At 41.7% G+C, this 14,362-nt stretch overlaps 1 non-coding gene and 1 pseudogene across 1 annotated transcript; one reads left to right on the forward strand and one right to left on the reverse strand.

The window, feature by feature from the left end:
• The first annotated feature begins 3,781 nt into the window (after positions 1-3,781).
• LOC117095323 lies at positions 3,782-4,385 on the forward strand (annotated as a pseudogene).
• A 7,966-nt stretch (positions 4,386-12,351) lies between these two features.
• Positions 12,352-12,458, reverse strand: LOC117095456. Its single transcript, XR_004441998.1, has one exon. It is a non-coding gene; the product is annotated as a U6 spliceosomal RNA (small nuclear RNA).
• Positions 12,459-14,362: the final 1,904 nt, after the last annotated feature.

Below are 14,362 nucleotides of genomic sequence, written 5' to 3' on the forward strand. Positions count from 1 at the left end.
GAAGTGCAGAGGCGCAATCTCAGCTCACTGCAACCTCTGCCTCCTGGGTTAAAACAACCCTCCTGCCTCAGCCTCCCGAGTCGCTGGGATTACAAGCATGTGCCACCACACCCAGCTAATGTTTATATTTTTACTAGAGATGGGGTTTCACCATGTTGGTGAACAGGCTGGTCTCAAGCTCCTGATCTCAAATGATCTGCCCGCCTTGGCCACCCAAAGGGCTGGGATTGCAGGCATGAGCCACTGCACCCGGTCTTCTCAGCTGATTTTCTTTGCCATTTGATCAGGAATCACTTTGAACAAAGGTAGTAAAATAATCAACTGTGAGGTAACAAAATAGAGGGTATCACATAAACAATTCAATAAGCTTCTAAGAGAAATTCAGCTCCTACTGAAATTCCAAACCTATGCATTTATTCAACAAATATTCTTTGAGGGTACATTGTGTGCCAGGGACTGGCCTAGCCAATGGGCACACACAGTGGGCACAGTGTGGCAAATCAGACCTGAAACTTAATACTATACCATTTGCATACTACCAAAAAGAGAGAGAAACTTATGCATCGCTCTACGTTGGCATTTGGGGACCATGTACACAAATTATACAGGCAACTTTTTGAAAACAAATGTAAAACTATTTATTATTTCCATAATCATGTGAATTGCTCATGGAAGATTCAGTTTTGTTGTTTATTCAGATACAAAGTGGGTAAGCAAAAGTATGTGCAGTGGTACATGCCTAGAGCTCTGCTACTCTGGAGGCTGAGGTGGAAGTATCACTTGAGCCCAGGAATTTGAGTCCAACCTGGGCAACATAGTGAGATGCCCTCTCCAAAAAAAACAAAAGCAAACAAAACACTTCAAAAGTAGGCACTTTTGAAGTTTTAGTCGCAATGGACAATGTCTTAAACATTGTTTTCTTAATCTAATCTATATAAACCTTATGAAAACATCAATTCCTTAAACACTTTTCTTAATCTGTTCTGCACAAACCTTATGGAAAATAAATTAGTTAATAATTTATTAACTAATAAATTATAATAATAAATTAGTTAATAAATTAGATAATAATTTATTATTAACTAATTTAAATTATTAAGTTAGTGGGGACTGAGTAGACAAGGAAAGCAATACCAAGGAAAAAAAAAAGACAGCTTGGCCAACATGATGAAACCATCTCTATTACAAATACAAAAATTAGCCAGGTGGTGGTGGTTCACACCTGTAATGCCAGCTACTTGGGAGACTGAGACGGGAGAATCGCTTAAGCCTGGGAGGCGGAGGTTGCAGTGAGCTGAGATTGCATCACTACACTCCAGCCTGGGTGACAGAGTGAGACCCTGTCTCAAAAAAAAAAGAAAAGAAAAGAAAAGAAAAGAAAAATAAAAAAGAAGAATGAATTCCTGCAGAGCCCTGAGATTGTAAGAGAGTGACAAACCTTACGCCTATATCACAGTGTGTAGGGAGACCCCCTGAAACTATTGCTATGGAATAAAAGATGAAATGCTCCTGATTATTGTAAATACAAAATTGCATGCAGGATTGTGTAAAGACAATGCCAGGTTGGACTGCCAGAATGAGCCAACAGCGCGTGATGTGCTTCCCCCTGCAGAGAGCCTATGAATGGACGTGCAGTCAGGGAGGTTTCACATCACCAAGATTCCTATCCCAGAAAAACAGATGTTCATAGCTCTGGGAATGGAATGCAACCCTCGTGGAGAGCCTATAAACAGACGCACGAGGGGTGTCTGTCCATATGGATAAGATAGGGCTACAAACGCCCTCATCTTACCATGGCTCTTCTAGGCCTCTTTAGGGTTAAGGCATACTCCCTTCTGAGAATTTCTGGTCTAACCAGTTGGCTTGCTTCATGTCCTGTTACTATGGATTGTTTGTAACCAGCTCTTGCTGCAACTGTTACTGGTGATTAATATTTTGCTAATCATAGGTTATGGAAAGACTTGTGTTTCTGTTTTAAGGCTCTGTTAGAAATTACTGATGCACACACTATATTGTAAATTCTTACCTCTGTATACTGTACTTCCGCATACAGATGTTATGTTAAAGGATTACTTCACCCCCATGTGACCATCTCACCTCATAATCAAATGATCCTAAATCCCTCACTAACCTACCCCCGCCCTCACTAAACTTAATAATAAATGCTGGCAAATCCAGTGCATTGTTGGCACTGTGGGACCAGAAGGCGGTGACGCCCCTGGACCCAGCTTTCACTATCTTGTGTGTGTCTGTTATTTCTCGACCCGCCAATCCGCCTGGGAACAAAGAGAGAGCCCCGCTGCATTTTGGGCTGCTGGCCAGGTCCTGCAATAACAGTGTGTAGAATTTGTAAGTGGAACTATCCCATGTAAACTAGAGTTATGGAAAAGCAGTGTACAGACTAAGTTCTATGCAAAATTAATGACCTTAGCATTTATGCTGACAGTCTGTAGCATTAGAAAGTAAATTGTGGCTGGGCATGGTGGCTCACGCCTGTAATTCCAGCACTTTGGAAGGCCGAGGCAGGTGGATCACAAGGTCAGGAAATCAAGACCACCCTGGCTTACATGGTGAAACCCTGTCTCTACTAAAAATACAAAAAATTAGCCAGGCGTGGTGGTGGGCGCCTGGAGTCCCAGCTACTCAGGAGGCTGAAGTGAGAGGATCACTTGAACCTGGGAGGCGGAGCTTGCAGTGAGCCAAGATCACACCACTGCACTCCAGCCTGGGTGACAGAGCAAGACTCCATCTCAAAAAAAAAAAAAAAAGAAAGTTAATTGCTTTCTAGACACATGGTATTTGGTAAATAAGCTCAACATTATACCAGGTTCAAGATGCAAGGATGCAAATAGACTGCATTTCAAAAGTTTGGATAATTCAGTTTGGCACTAGAACACAATTTATGGGGGAAGCAATGTAGCAAGTCTTCAGTATTTAACTAGAATAACAGTTGAGAGAATTTACATTTATGTATGTGGTCCTTTATATAGGTATTTTCATTTCATTCTTACCATCATCTACCACTGCATTTTACACAGGAGGAAACTAAGGCCCAGAGAATAAAAGTGATTTGCTCAGGGTCAGCCAGTAAGTAGCAGAACAGAGGTCAAACTATCATTTTCTCAGTGCATCTAGACAAAATGTTTCTCAAAATATGAACCAAGGGTCACCTATATGAGACTCACCAGTGATAGGTAAAACACACAATGGAGAATTAATTTGGAAACACCAAATTGAATATTCAAATGCAGATTCTTGGTCTCCATCTACTGAATCAGACTCTGAAGTCAGGGCTCCAGAAATTTCCAGTTTTACGAGCTCTCCAGGTGATTTTTATGAATGCCGAAGTTTGAGAACCATGAAAGGAGGTTGGGTGAAAGCTGCCATATGTAATAAATTTACATAAAGTTTGGATTGGTTTACGTCAGTCATTTTAAAAACAGGATGAGGATAATTAGTTGCGAGTAATCTTTAATGAGTACAATTTAAGACAGTATATAAGGTGTATTATTTACCATTTACCCCTTGCTGGCTTCAGCATTTTTTGCAGGAAACTTTCTCTGAGTTCCACTATTCCAAGCTATTGTTCCAAATTGCCTTTCTTCTACTCCTGAACCCACAAACTCTCTCAGATGGGTAAACTGGGTTTTCTGTCACTGTTATTCCTTTCAGAGCTCCTGTTAGGGCTTTTCCACCGGCTCCCTTCTCCCCCAGCGCTGCACTGCTCAAGCTCAGGGCTCCTGCTAAGCTAGCCCCGCCGTCTCTCCCTTCAGTCACAATTATGATTATTCACCAGGACTTCATCAGCCACGATGAGATGTTCTGCAACATTTACAAGATCCAGGAGATGGCTGAAGGGCTGTGGCTAAAGGTGGAGGAGAAGATGGTCACTAGGACAGAGGGTAGCACTGATGACTCTCTCATTGGTGGAAATGCCTCCGCTGAAGGCCCAAAGGGCAAACGTACAGAAAGCACTGTAATCACTGGTGTTAAGATTGTCAAGAACCATCCTTTGAAAGAAAGCAGCTTTACAAAGGAAGCATACAATAAGTACATCCAAGATTACATGCAATCAAAGGCAAACTTGAAGAACAGAGACCAGAAAGAGTAAAACCTGTTACGACAGAGGCTGCAGAACAAATCAAGCACACCCTTGCTAATTTCAAAAACAATACCAGTTTTTATTAGTGAAAACATGAATCCAGATGGCATGGTTGCTCTATTGGACTACCATGAGACTGGTGTTATTACAGTAGGCAGCTAGTTAGGCATGAGCAGGGAATAAGAGGTCTCCACCCACCCCCACCAGGAATGTCAGGCGACCATCAGGTGATGGTCAGGTGGTTGTTAACGGTCTCTCTAAAATAATAATTGGTCACGGCCAGGCGTGGTGGCTCATGGCTGTAATTCCAGCACTTTGGGAGGCCAAGGCGGGAAGATCACCTGAGGTCAGGAGTTCTTCCCACCCGGTCAACAAGGTGAAACCCCGTCTCTACTAAAAATACAAAAAAAATAGCTGGCGTGGTGGTGTTCACCTGTAATCCCAGCTACTCCGAAGGCTGAGGTAAGAGAATCACTTGAAGGAGGCTGAGGTTGCAGTGAGCCTAGATTGCTCCAGTGCACTCCAGCCTGGGTGACAGAGCGGGACACCATCTCAAAATAATAATAATTATTATTATATTTTATTATAATTATAATTTTTATAATATAATTTTTATAATTATAATATTTTATTACATTTATTATTTTATTATAATTAATTTATTTATAATTTTTATTGTTATGTATAATTTTTATTTATTAAAATTAAAGTTTTTATTTAAAATTTATTTATTATTTTATTATAATTAAATTATTTTATAATAATAATAATTATTATTATTAGTCGCATCCAGCTCCAGGGAAAGGCAGTCTCCCAGTAGATAGAAAAACACCTGAAACTGGTGATAAGGAGCTTCCCAATAAGACCTCAAGAACTGAGTGAGTGGGCTCAAGCTTGCACACTAAGAGGCAAAATGGCAGAGTTTAACTGGTATATAACCACCTAGGAACATTTGGCTGGTAAGGGAAGAATGCCTCAAGTGAGTATGCGTACAACTCCAGTAAACACACCACACATATTCCCCTCTCAGGCGCCAGCAGGCCACTGCGCATGTGGACAGCCCACCCCAAGGGAGGAATCTGGGGAGAAGGGATGCAAGACCCCGGAAGCATGCCAACATATAAAACCCCAAGTCAAAGGTCAAACGGTGCAGTTGATCTCTCAAGTTGCCTGCTCAGCCCTCTTCCAAGTGTACTTTACTTCCTTTCATTCCTGCTCTAAAGCTTTTTAATAAACTTTCACTCCTGCTCTGACTCTTGCCTCTGCCTCCTTGATGGAATTATTTCTTCTGAGAAGGCCAGAATTGAGGTTGCTGCAAACACATTTGGATTTGCCACTGGTAACAGTGTGACCCCATATATAATTTTCTTTTTTTTTTTTTTAATACTTTTCAAAACCTTTTGACTCAATTGTTATTTTGTTTTATTCTACTTATGTATTTTTTTTGAGACAGGGTCTTCCTCTGCCACCCAGGCGGGAGGGCAGTGGCACAATCTCAGCTCACTGCAACCTCCACCATCTGGGGTCAAGTGATCCTCTTGCCTCAGCCTCCCAAGTAGCTGGGACTACAGGCACATGCCACCAAGGCCGACTAATTTTTGTGTTTTTTGTGGAGATGAGGTTTTGCTGTGTTGCCCAGACTGGTCTCGAACTCCTGAGCTCAAGCGATCTGTCTGCCTTGGCCTGTCTGCTGGGATTATGGGTGTGAGCCACCATGCCCAGTGATTCTCTTTAAGGATGGTTTAGAAATGGAAAAATGTTAACAAATTTGGCAATTACTTTGGATCTCTCACTTGTTGTCATAACTGGCTTCTACTTGTCATCCACATAACACCAGGACTTCAACAAATGGGATTGATACGATCTTGAGCTCTTCATTTATTTTGACCATAATTTATCTGGAGTGGAGACATTGTCTTTAAGAAAAATATGTCAGGTAGGTTGTCTAAAAATTAAATGCATTTAAACTCATTTGGGAGAATGTCTTTTAGTTTAAAACATATTTAAACTAAGTCCATCTTGTAGTGTTCCTGGAGAAGCTAAGCCTTATTGTAAGCCACTACTAGAAAGAATAAGACTGTCATCAGATAACTTTTACAGTGGAAACTACTTCTGAGACTGGAATATAAAAAGCAAGAATCAGGCTGGGTCTGGTGGCTCCTGCCTGTAATCCTGGCACTTTGGCAGGCTAAGGCAGGAGGATTGCTTCAGCTCAGGAGTTTGAGATCAACCTGGGCAACATAGTGAGACCCCATTTCTGAAAACAGATATATATATATATAAAATTTAAAAACCTCAAGAATCAAAAGTTTTGATTCTTACTGAATTGCAGTAAAGGGAAAGACCATGCTCATAGCAATGCCAGCATCTGAAGTGGAGCCTTTCACATTTCATCACTTACGATGGAAGTAGTTAATTCTGAAAGAAATTATCAAGGGAGTAAAAAGAGACTAACTTAGCTGGGACAGAAAGAAAAAGAACTTTCAGTAGGGGAGTCAGGAGAGTGGCAAGGTCACCTGTTGCTCTTTGTAAAGCAGAGTTATGTGTTAAGCCAGGATTTATCAGTTCCGTAGCTGCCAGAACATTTGCCCTACTTTTCAGGCATCTCTACAATATTTTCCCCATAATCTCCTGGGTGAAATGCACATTTGCATTCCAAGTCACTTTGAATGGGAAAACCTTAATGAAAAAGGCCATTAATCACAGATACATCAGGAAATATACTACAACAATATGGTCACAGCTGCAGCAGGAAGTAGTGGTGAGCCTTCCTGGTTATTGTTTAATGTTGTTTTGTGATAAATAAACAGAGTTCAAATTGATAATGAAGAAACTGTTTCATCATCTCTGCGTATGTGTGTGTGTGTGTGTGTATGTGTGTCTAGACCTCCCCAGCATCCCTCTCTAATTCCCCTCCCATTCAACACATCAGTTTTCTCTCTCATTCATTTTGTTTATTTATTTATTTATTTGTACTGTTAGTAGAGACAGAGTTTCACTATGTTGTTCAGGCTGGTCTTGAACTCCTGGCCTCAAGTGATCTGCCCACCTCGGCCTCGCAAAGTGCTGAGATTACAGCCGTGAGCCACCGTGCCTGGTCTCTCTAATTTATTTCTGTCCAGGGATTAAGTATTACTGACAGGATGGACTAGGCTGAGTCAGCTATGGTGAATCCAGATTCTAAGGTAACCTCAAAAAACAAGCAGCTCAGGGCAAGAACTGGAACCTAAGGTTTAATGATTTGATATTTTCCAAAGTCTGAAGTTCTAGGTATTTTTCCAAATGCTACCTGAGGATTTCTATTGCAACTGTGTATTGCTGCCCTGCCAGACAGCTGCAGTCAGCATCTTTGGGCTGACTTGGTTTCTGACCCCTCCTGGTTTCAGACCGGGCACTAGCCTTGAGGAAAATTCAGACTCCCTTGAAGGTGGTCTCACAACCCCACACTCCTTCTAATCAATTCTGCCTCCCCTTCTGCCTAATCTTTCTTCCAAATTTGTCTGCTGCCCTTACCCATAAGGACACTGACAATAACCATGCTTTCAGGAGGCAAGAGTATGGTGGGAATCAATCAATCAATCTTTCTTTCTCTCTCTCTCTTTCTCTCTTCCTTCCTTCCTTTCCTTCTTTTGAGATGGAGTCTCAGTCTTGTTTCCCAGACTGGAGTGCAATGGTGCAATCTCAGCTCACCACAATCTCCGGCTCCCGGGTTCCAGTGATTCTCCTGCTTCAGCCTCCCGAGTAGCTGGGATTACAGGCATGCACCACCACGCCCAACTAATTTTGTATTTTTAGTAGAGACGAGTTTTCTCTATGTTGGTCAGGCTAGTCTCGAACTCCCGACCTCAGGTGATCCACCTGCCTCGGCCTCCCAAAGTGCTAGGATTACAGATGTGAGCAACCGCACCTGGCCATTGGGAATTATAGGGTATTATTATTATAGAGTATAGGGTAATTATTGCTTTTTATAACCAGCTTCAGATAATTTTTTTCAATAAATGATGTAGTGAAAGGGGGTCCTTAAAGATTCTTTAATTTAGCACACTTTGTGCTCAAACTGGAAAAAAACAAAGCAGCAAGGTCTTTTATAAGACTGTGTATTATAATAATGGACTTCCAAAATAGCTCAAGTGTTGTTCAAGCAATATATATTTTCCATGAAACAATGTTCTTTGACCCATGGGGGCAGATTAGCACCCACAGATACCTTTGGCTCTGAAGGCTTTTATCCATATAGAAGAAAAAGTTACTTTCTCTTCTAGAAGGTGCGGTGGGGGACAACTTAACAGAACCATCACTTACTTCTATTTAGAATCTATGTTTACCCCACAGGCAAATCAGAGAATAGAGGTGATTAATCTCAAGATGTGCCCAAGATAGAAGCCATTCTATTGCCAAGTTCCAGTGGCTTAGTCTCAATCTCCGGGATAAGAGGCAAAAAAGTCATTAAGTGTCATTTTGGAATTGATCCCATCTATGTGGGCTAGTTCCTGTCTTTTTTTTTTTTTTTGACCGGAGTCTTGCTCTGTCACCCAGGCTAGAGTGCAGTAGCGTGATCTCAGCTCACTGCAAGCTCTGCCTCCTGGGTTCACACCATTCTCCTGCCTCAGCCTCCTGAGTAGCTGGGACTACAGGCGCCCATCACCACGCCCGGCTAGTTTTTTGTATTTTTAGTAGAGATGGGGTTTCACCGTATTAGCTGGGATGGTCTCGATCTCCTGATCTCGTGATCCGCCTGCCTCGGCCTCCCAAAGTGCAGTTCCCTTTGGGAGAGGGACCTCCCAAAGTCCCTCCCAAAGGGATTACAGGCGTAAGCCGCCGCACCTGGATTCTTTTTTGCCCTTTTATTATAGTTTGGATGCACAGTAATGATAATTGTAGCCAACATTTGTTTACCTCATATAAGCACTGTCCTAGATTTTTTACTTGATTATTTGTTCTATGCTTGCAATAACTTTGTGGTGTAGGTACTCCATTTCATAAAATAATGAACTGAGGCACAGACTGGCCCAGGTTGCATTGATGGTATTCTGGTCATCTTTTGCAGCATAATAAATTATCTCAAAGCTTAGTGGCTTAAGTTACTTCTTATGGTTCTGGAAGTTGACTGGGTTCAGCTAGGTGATTCTCGCTTAGTGAGACTCACTTTGGGGCTTCCATGGAATTGCAGTAGATAGTGGCTGTGACTGGCGTTATCTTGAATGTTTCCTCCCACACGTGTCTGTTGGCTGGGACTCCAGATAGCGCTGTCACCCAGAGTCCCACACATGGCCTCTCCATGTGACCTGGACTTGCCCATAGCATCAAAGCTGGGCTTCAAAAGCAAACATTTCAGGTAAAAGTAGTATTGCCTTTTGTTAAAAAAAAAAAAAAGAAAAAAAAACTTTTTTATTTTAAATTAATTACAAACTAACAGGAAGCTGCAAGTAGAGTAAAAGAATCTAATAAATGCTTTACTCAGCTTCCTCCAATGGTGAGATCTTCTATAACTGTAGAACAATATCAGGACTAGGAAATGGACATTTGCACAATACTGTTAACTAGGCTACAGAACTTATTCTGTTTTTCCAGCTTTTACACACACTTAATTGTATGGGCATGTGTGGAGCACACAATGCTGTCTCTTTGTAGTCAGATTTACTCCTTCCCACACTCATACCTGTCCCCTGGCAACCATCTCTGTCATTTTGTCATTTCCAGAATGTTACATAATGAAATCATACAGTATGTGATGTTTTGAAACTGGCTTTTTTCACTAAGCACATTGAGATCCATCCAACTGTACATGAATCAATAGTTTGTTCCTTTCTTTTTTTTTTTTTTTTTTTTTTTTTTTTTTAGGCGGAGTCTCGCTCTGTCGCCCGGACTGGAGTGCAGTGGCCGGATCTCAGCTCACTGCAAGCTCCGCCTCCCGGGTTTACGCCATTCTCCTGCCTCAGCCTCCCGAGTAGCTGGGACTACAGACGCCCGCCACCTCGCCCGGCTAGTTTTTTTTTGTATTTTTTAGTAGAGACGGGGTTTCACTGTGTTAGCCAGGATGGTCTCGATCTCCTGACCTTGTGATCCGCCCGTCTCGGCCTCCCAAAGTGCTGGGATTACAGGCTTGAGCCACCGCGCCCGGCCAATAGTTTGTTCCTTTCATTGCTGAATAATATTTTATATATTGCCTTTTAAGACCTAGCCTGAAAAGTCACACAGTTTCACTTCTACTATAATTACTGGCTTGTCCAGATTCAAGGAGAGGGGACCAACCCCCTGCCCAACCCTGATGAGAGTAGTGCCAATGTCACTTTGTAAGAAGAGCCTGAGAACTGTTGTATCATCTCGGAAAATATAATCTGCCACAGATGGAAAGTGGTAAAGATGAGATTCTATTGTCGCTACAAAAAATACAAAAATAAATTAGCTGGGCGTGATGGCACGTGCCTGTAATCCCAGCTACTTGGGAGGCTGAGACAGGAGAATTGCTTGAACCTGGGAGGCGGAAGTTGCAGTGAGCCGAGGTGGCACCATTGCTCTCCAGCCTGGGTGACAGAGTGAGACTCTATCTCTAAATAAATAAATAAATAAATAAATAAATAAATGAAAAACAGCACCTGAAATTGGAGGTTGCATGGAGAAATAAAAATTGTATATTTATTTATTATTTTTTTTTTTTTTTTGAGGCGGAGTCTCGCTCTGTCACCCGGACTGGAGTGCAGTGGCCAGATCTCAGCTCACTGCAAGCTCCGCCTCCCGGGTTTACACCATTCTCCTGCCTCAGCCTCCCGAGTAGCTGGGACTACAGGCGCCCGCCACCTCGCCCAGCTAGTTTTTGTATTTTTAGTAGAGACGGGGTTTCACCGTGTTAGCCAGGATGGTCTCGATCTCCTGACCTCGTGATCCGCCCGTCTCGGCCTCCCAAAGTGCTGGGATTACAGGCTTGAGCCACCGCGCCCGGCCAAATTGTATATTTAAACAATTTTGAAATTACATATACTTTATGTTTATGCTTGCAAAAGAACATATGGAAAACATAATGAGAATAAGTAACCGACCACCTTTTCTAACACCAACATAGATAATGTACTTTCTATATCACACCTTTATATTTTCTACATTAGAATGGTTCCAAAGGTCTATAGAGTGCTCGTCAAAGTAAAATTATACTCATAATGAAAACTGTTTTGTTGATCATCTTTTATCTGTTGGTCCAAATAAATTAAGATTTTCATATTAATAAAAAGAACCAGAAAATTAATATTGTTCATCATTATTAAAACTCTATTATAAACTCTGTCCCCAGCCTGCTGTGGCAGAGGAAACACTTAAATATGAAGCCCAACTCAGAAGTCTTAGTATGTTTCTGAAACCTTCTATCTAGTCTACTTACAGCTAACAGTTAAACTAGATCCTGAGCAGGAAGGGGAGAGGTAAGTGCCTAATGACTAATGATCTAACCGAAGTGACAAAGAAAATAAGACTCTTCTTTCTGACACCATGATTCTGAGATTGATTTCATGAAATGTTCCATGGAGTTGGTGAAGGAGGTGTGCGCTCTGCTTGCAGGGCTCCGTGCACAACTAATAAGATTGTGCCAGGCGCGGTGGCTCATGCCTGTAATCCCAGCACTTTGGGAGGTGGAAATGGGCAGATCACAAGATCAAGAGATAAGAGACCATCCCGGCCAATATGGTGAAACCCCGCCTCTACAAAAATACAAAAATTAGCCGGGCATGGTGGCGGGCGCCTGTAGTCCCAGCTACTTGGGAGGCTGAGGCAGGAGAATGGCGTGAACCCAGGAGAGGGAGGTTGCAGTGAGCCGAGATGGCGCCACTGCACTCCAGCCTGGAGACAGAGCAAGACTCCATCTCAAAAAAAAAAAAAAAAAGATTGTGGATTCTCAGCTAAAAGTACAGAGTAAAGAGAGCATGGGAGCAGTGAGAGAGAGGTGAGATGCAGGAGAATCGTTTGAACCCAGGAGGCGGAGGTTGCAGTGAGCCAAGATTGCACCATTGCACTCCAGTCTGGGCAACAGGGCAAGACTCCCTCTTTAAAAAACAAAAACAAAACAAAACCAAAAAAAAACTACCTCTCTCCAACAGCAATACAAAGAGAACTTTTTCTGAGCTGGAACCAAACAAATTAAAAAAGAACCATTTTATTCCTGCAGAAAAGCTCAGTAAAATTCAACTTCATGCTTCTAGATGTGGCTCTAGAGATGGGATCTAATCTAAAAGAACAGATTTTTATTTTATTTTATTTTATTTTTTTTTATGGAACGCTTCACGAATTTGCGTGTCATCCTTGCACAGGGGCCATGCTAATCTTCTCTGTATCGAAAGAACAGATTTTTAAAAACTCTGTTTCTAAATTTTGCTCGTCCCAGGCACATTAAGATGGACCCATGACAATTACTAATTCCTCTGTCCGTTTATAGAACTTTTAATTGAAATACGATAAATATATAGAAAAGAGCACATGTCATGAGTATACAGCTTGGTGAAATTTATAAGCTGAACATTTCCTTATTAGTCCCAGATCAAGACCCAGAATGTTATCAGAACCCAGGAAGTCCCCAGATGTGCCCCTTCCACATCCTGGCAACAAAGATTTAGTAACTGTTCCCCTGACTTCCAAAAGCAAGTCGTTTTACCATTTTTTGTACTTTATATACATGAATCACATCATGTGTGTTCTGCGACTGGCTTCTTTCATTCTACTGTGTTAGTGAGATGAATCCTTACTTGAGTATAGTTTACACGGTTTTTTGAGGCAAGTTTGCTTTTGAGAATTTAAGGAATGGAATGAAACAAGGTTTCACATGATTAACACAGGCAATTCACTTGTTTCGGATCAACAAGGCATGGCTTATCACAGTATCAAATATCCTAGGACAAATGGCAAAGCTAGCTATAATTTATTTCAACAAGGAGGGAGACGGATAAAGGAGCACTGTTTTGAATAACCTGAAGCTTCTTTTTCATGTTAAGCCTTCTAAAGTATGTTTGCAACAACAAGGTCACTTGGGCTCTCAATTAGCCTGGCTTCTGGCTTCAGCTTATCTGTGGCCTTAGGTATACTTCTTGTCCTCTGAGACAGAAAATTTTACTAAATATTACCCTTCTAGTTCTTATAGCCTATGATTCCATGTTTCCAACTCAAATCCCTTGACCATCTATCCACACAGCCATCCTGCCTGCATCCAAACCAGCTGATAGAGAAAAGTCACAGTTTTAAGTTAGGAGTAATAAAATCAGTCTAATTTTACAAGTTCTACTAAAGACAATATACCCATGTTATATACAATAAGTAACTTTTTAAAATTTTTATTTATTTATTTATTTATTTATTTATTTATTTATTGAGACAGAGTCTCTGTCACCCAGGCTGGAGTGCAGTGGTATGATCTGGGCTCACTGCAGCCTCCCCAGGTTCAGGTGATTCTCATGCATCAGCCACCCGAGTAGCTGGGATTACAGGCACGTGCCACCATGCCTGCGTAATTTTTGTGTTCTTAGTAGAGATGGGGTTTCTCCATGTTGGCCAGGCTGGTCTGGAACTCCTGACCTCAAGTGATCTGCCTGCCTTGGTCTCCCAAAGTGCTGGGATTATAGGCATGAGCCACCACGCCTGGCCTAATAGGTAATATTTTAAACATACAAGTTCTATAACATCCACTTTCTATCTTAAGGTGTTTTAATAGCTTGTGTATCTAATAAGTAGACTTTTTTTTTCTTCTTTTTTTGAAACAGTTTCACTCTGTTGCCCAGACTGGAATGCAGTGGTGTGACCATGGTTCACTGCAGCCTCGACCTACCTGGACTTAGGTGATCCTCCGACCTCAGCTTCCCAAGTAGCTGGGACTACAGGCACGTGACACTATAGCCAGCTAGTTTTTTGTTTTTTTGTTTTTTTTCTGTAGAGACGGGGTGTAGCCAAGTTGCCCAGGCTGGTCTGGAACTCCTGGGCTCAAGCAATTCACCCACCTTGGCCTCTTAAAGTTCTGGGATTACAGGCATGAGCCACCACATCTGGACCTAATGAGTAGACTTATCTTAGAGTGTGGATGAGGAGGAAGTGACAGGCCAGGCGATCTATTCTGTCTCCACCTCATAGTCACCCTACTCTTGACATCATTCTAATTGTATTTACACTTGGTGTTGAAGAAAACAAACACAAAAATCTTCATGGGTCAACTTTAAACATCTTATTTCTAGATTACCATGGATTCATATCCTTTTCTTCCTATTATTTTGTAAATAGCACATTTATATTACA

This window comes from Trachypithecus francoisi, unplaced genomic scaffold (assembly GCF_009764315.1).
Source record: "Trachypithecus francoisi isolate TF-2019V2 unplaced genomic scaffold, Tfra_2.0 Lachesis_group13, whole genome shotgun sequence".
NCBI classification, from domain to species: Eukaryota; Metazoa; Chordata; class Mammalia; order Primates; family Cercopithecidae; genus Trachypithecus; species Trachypithecus francoisi.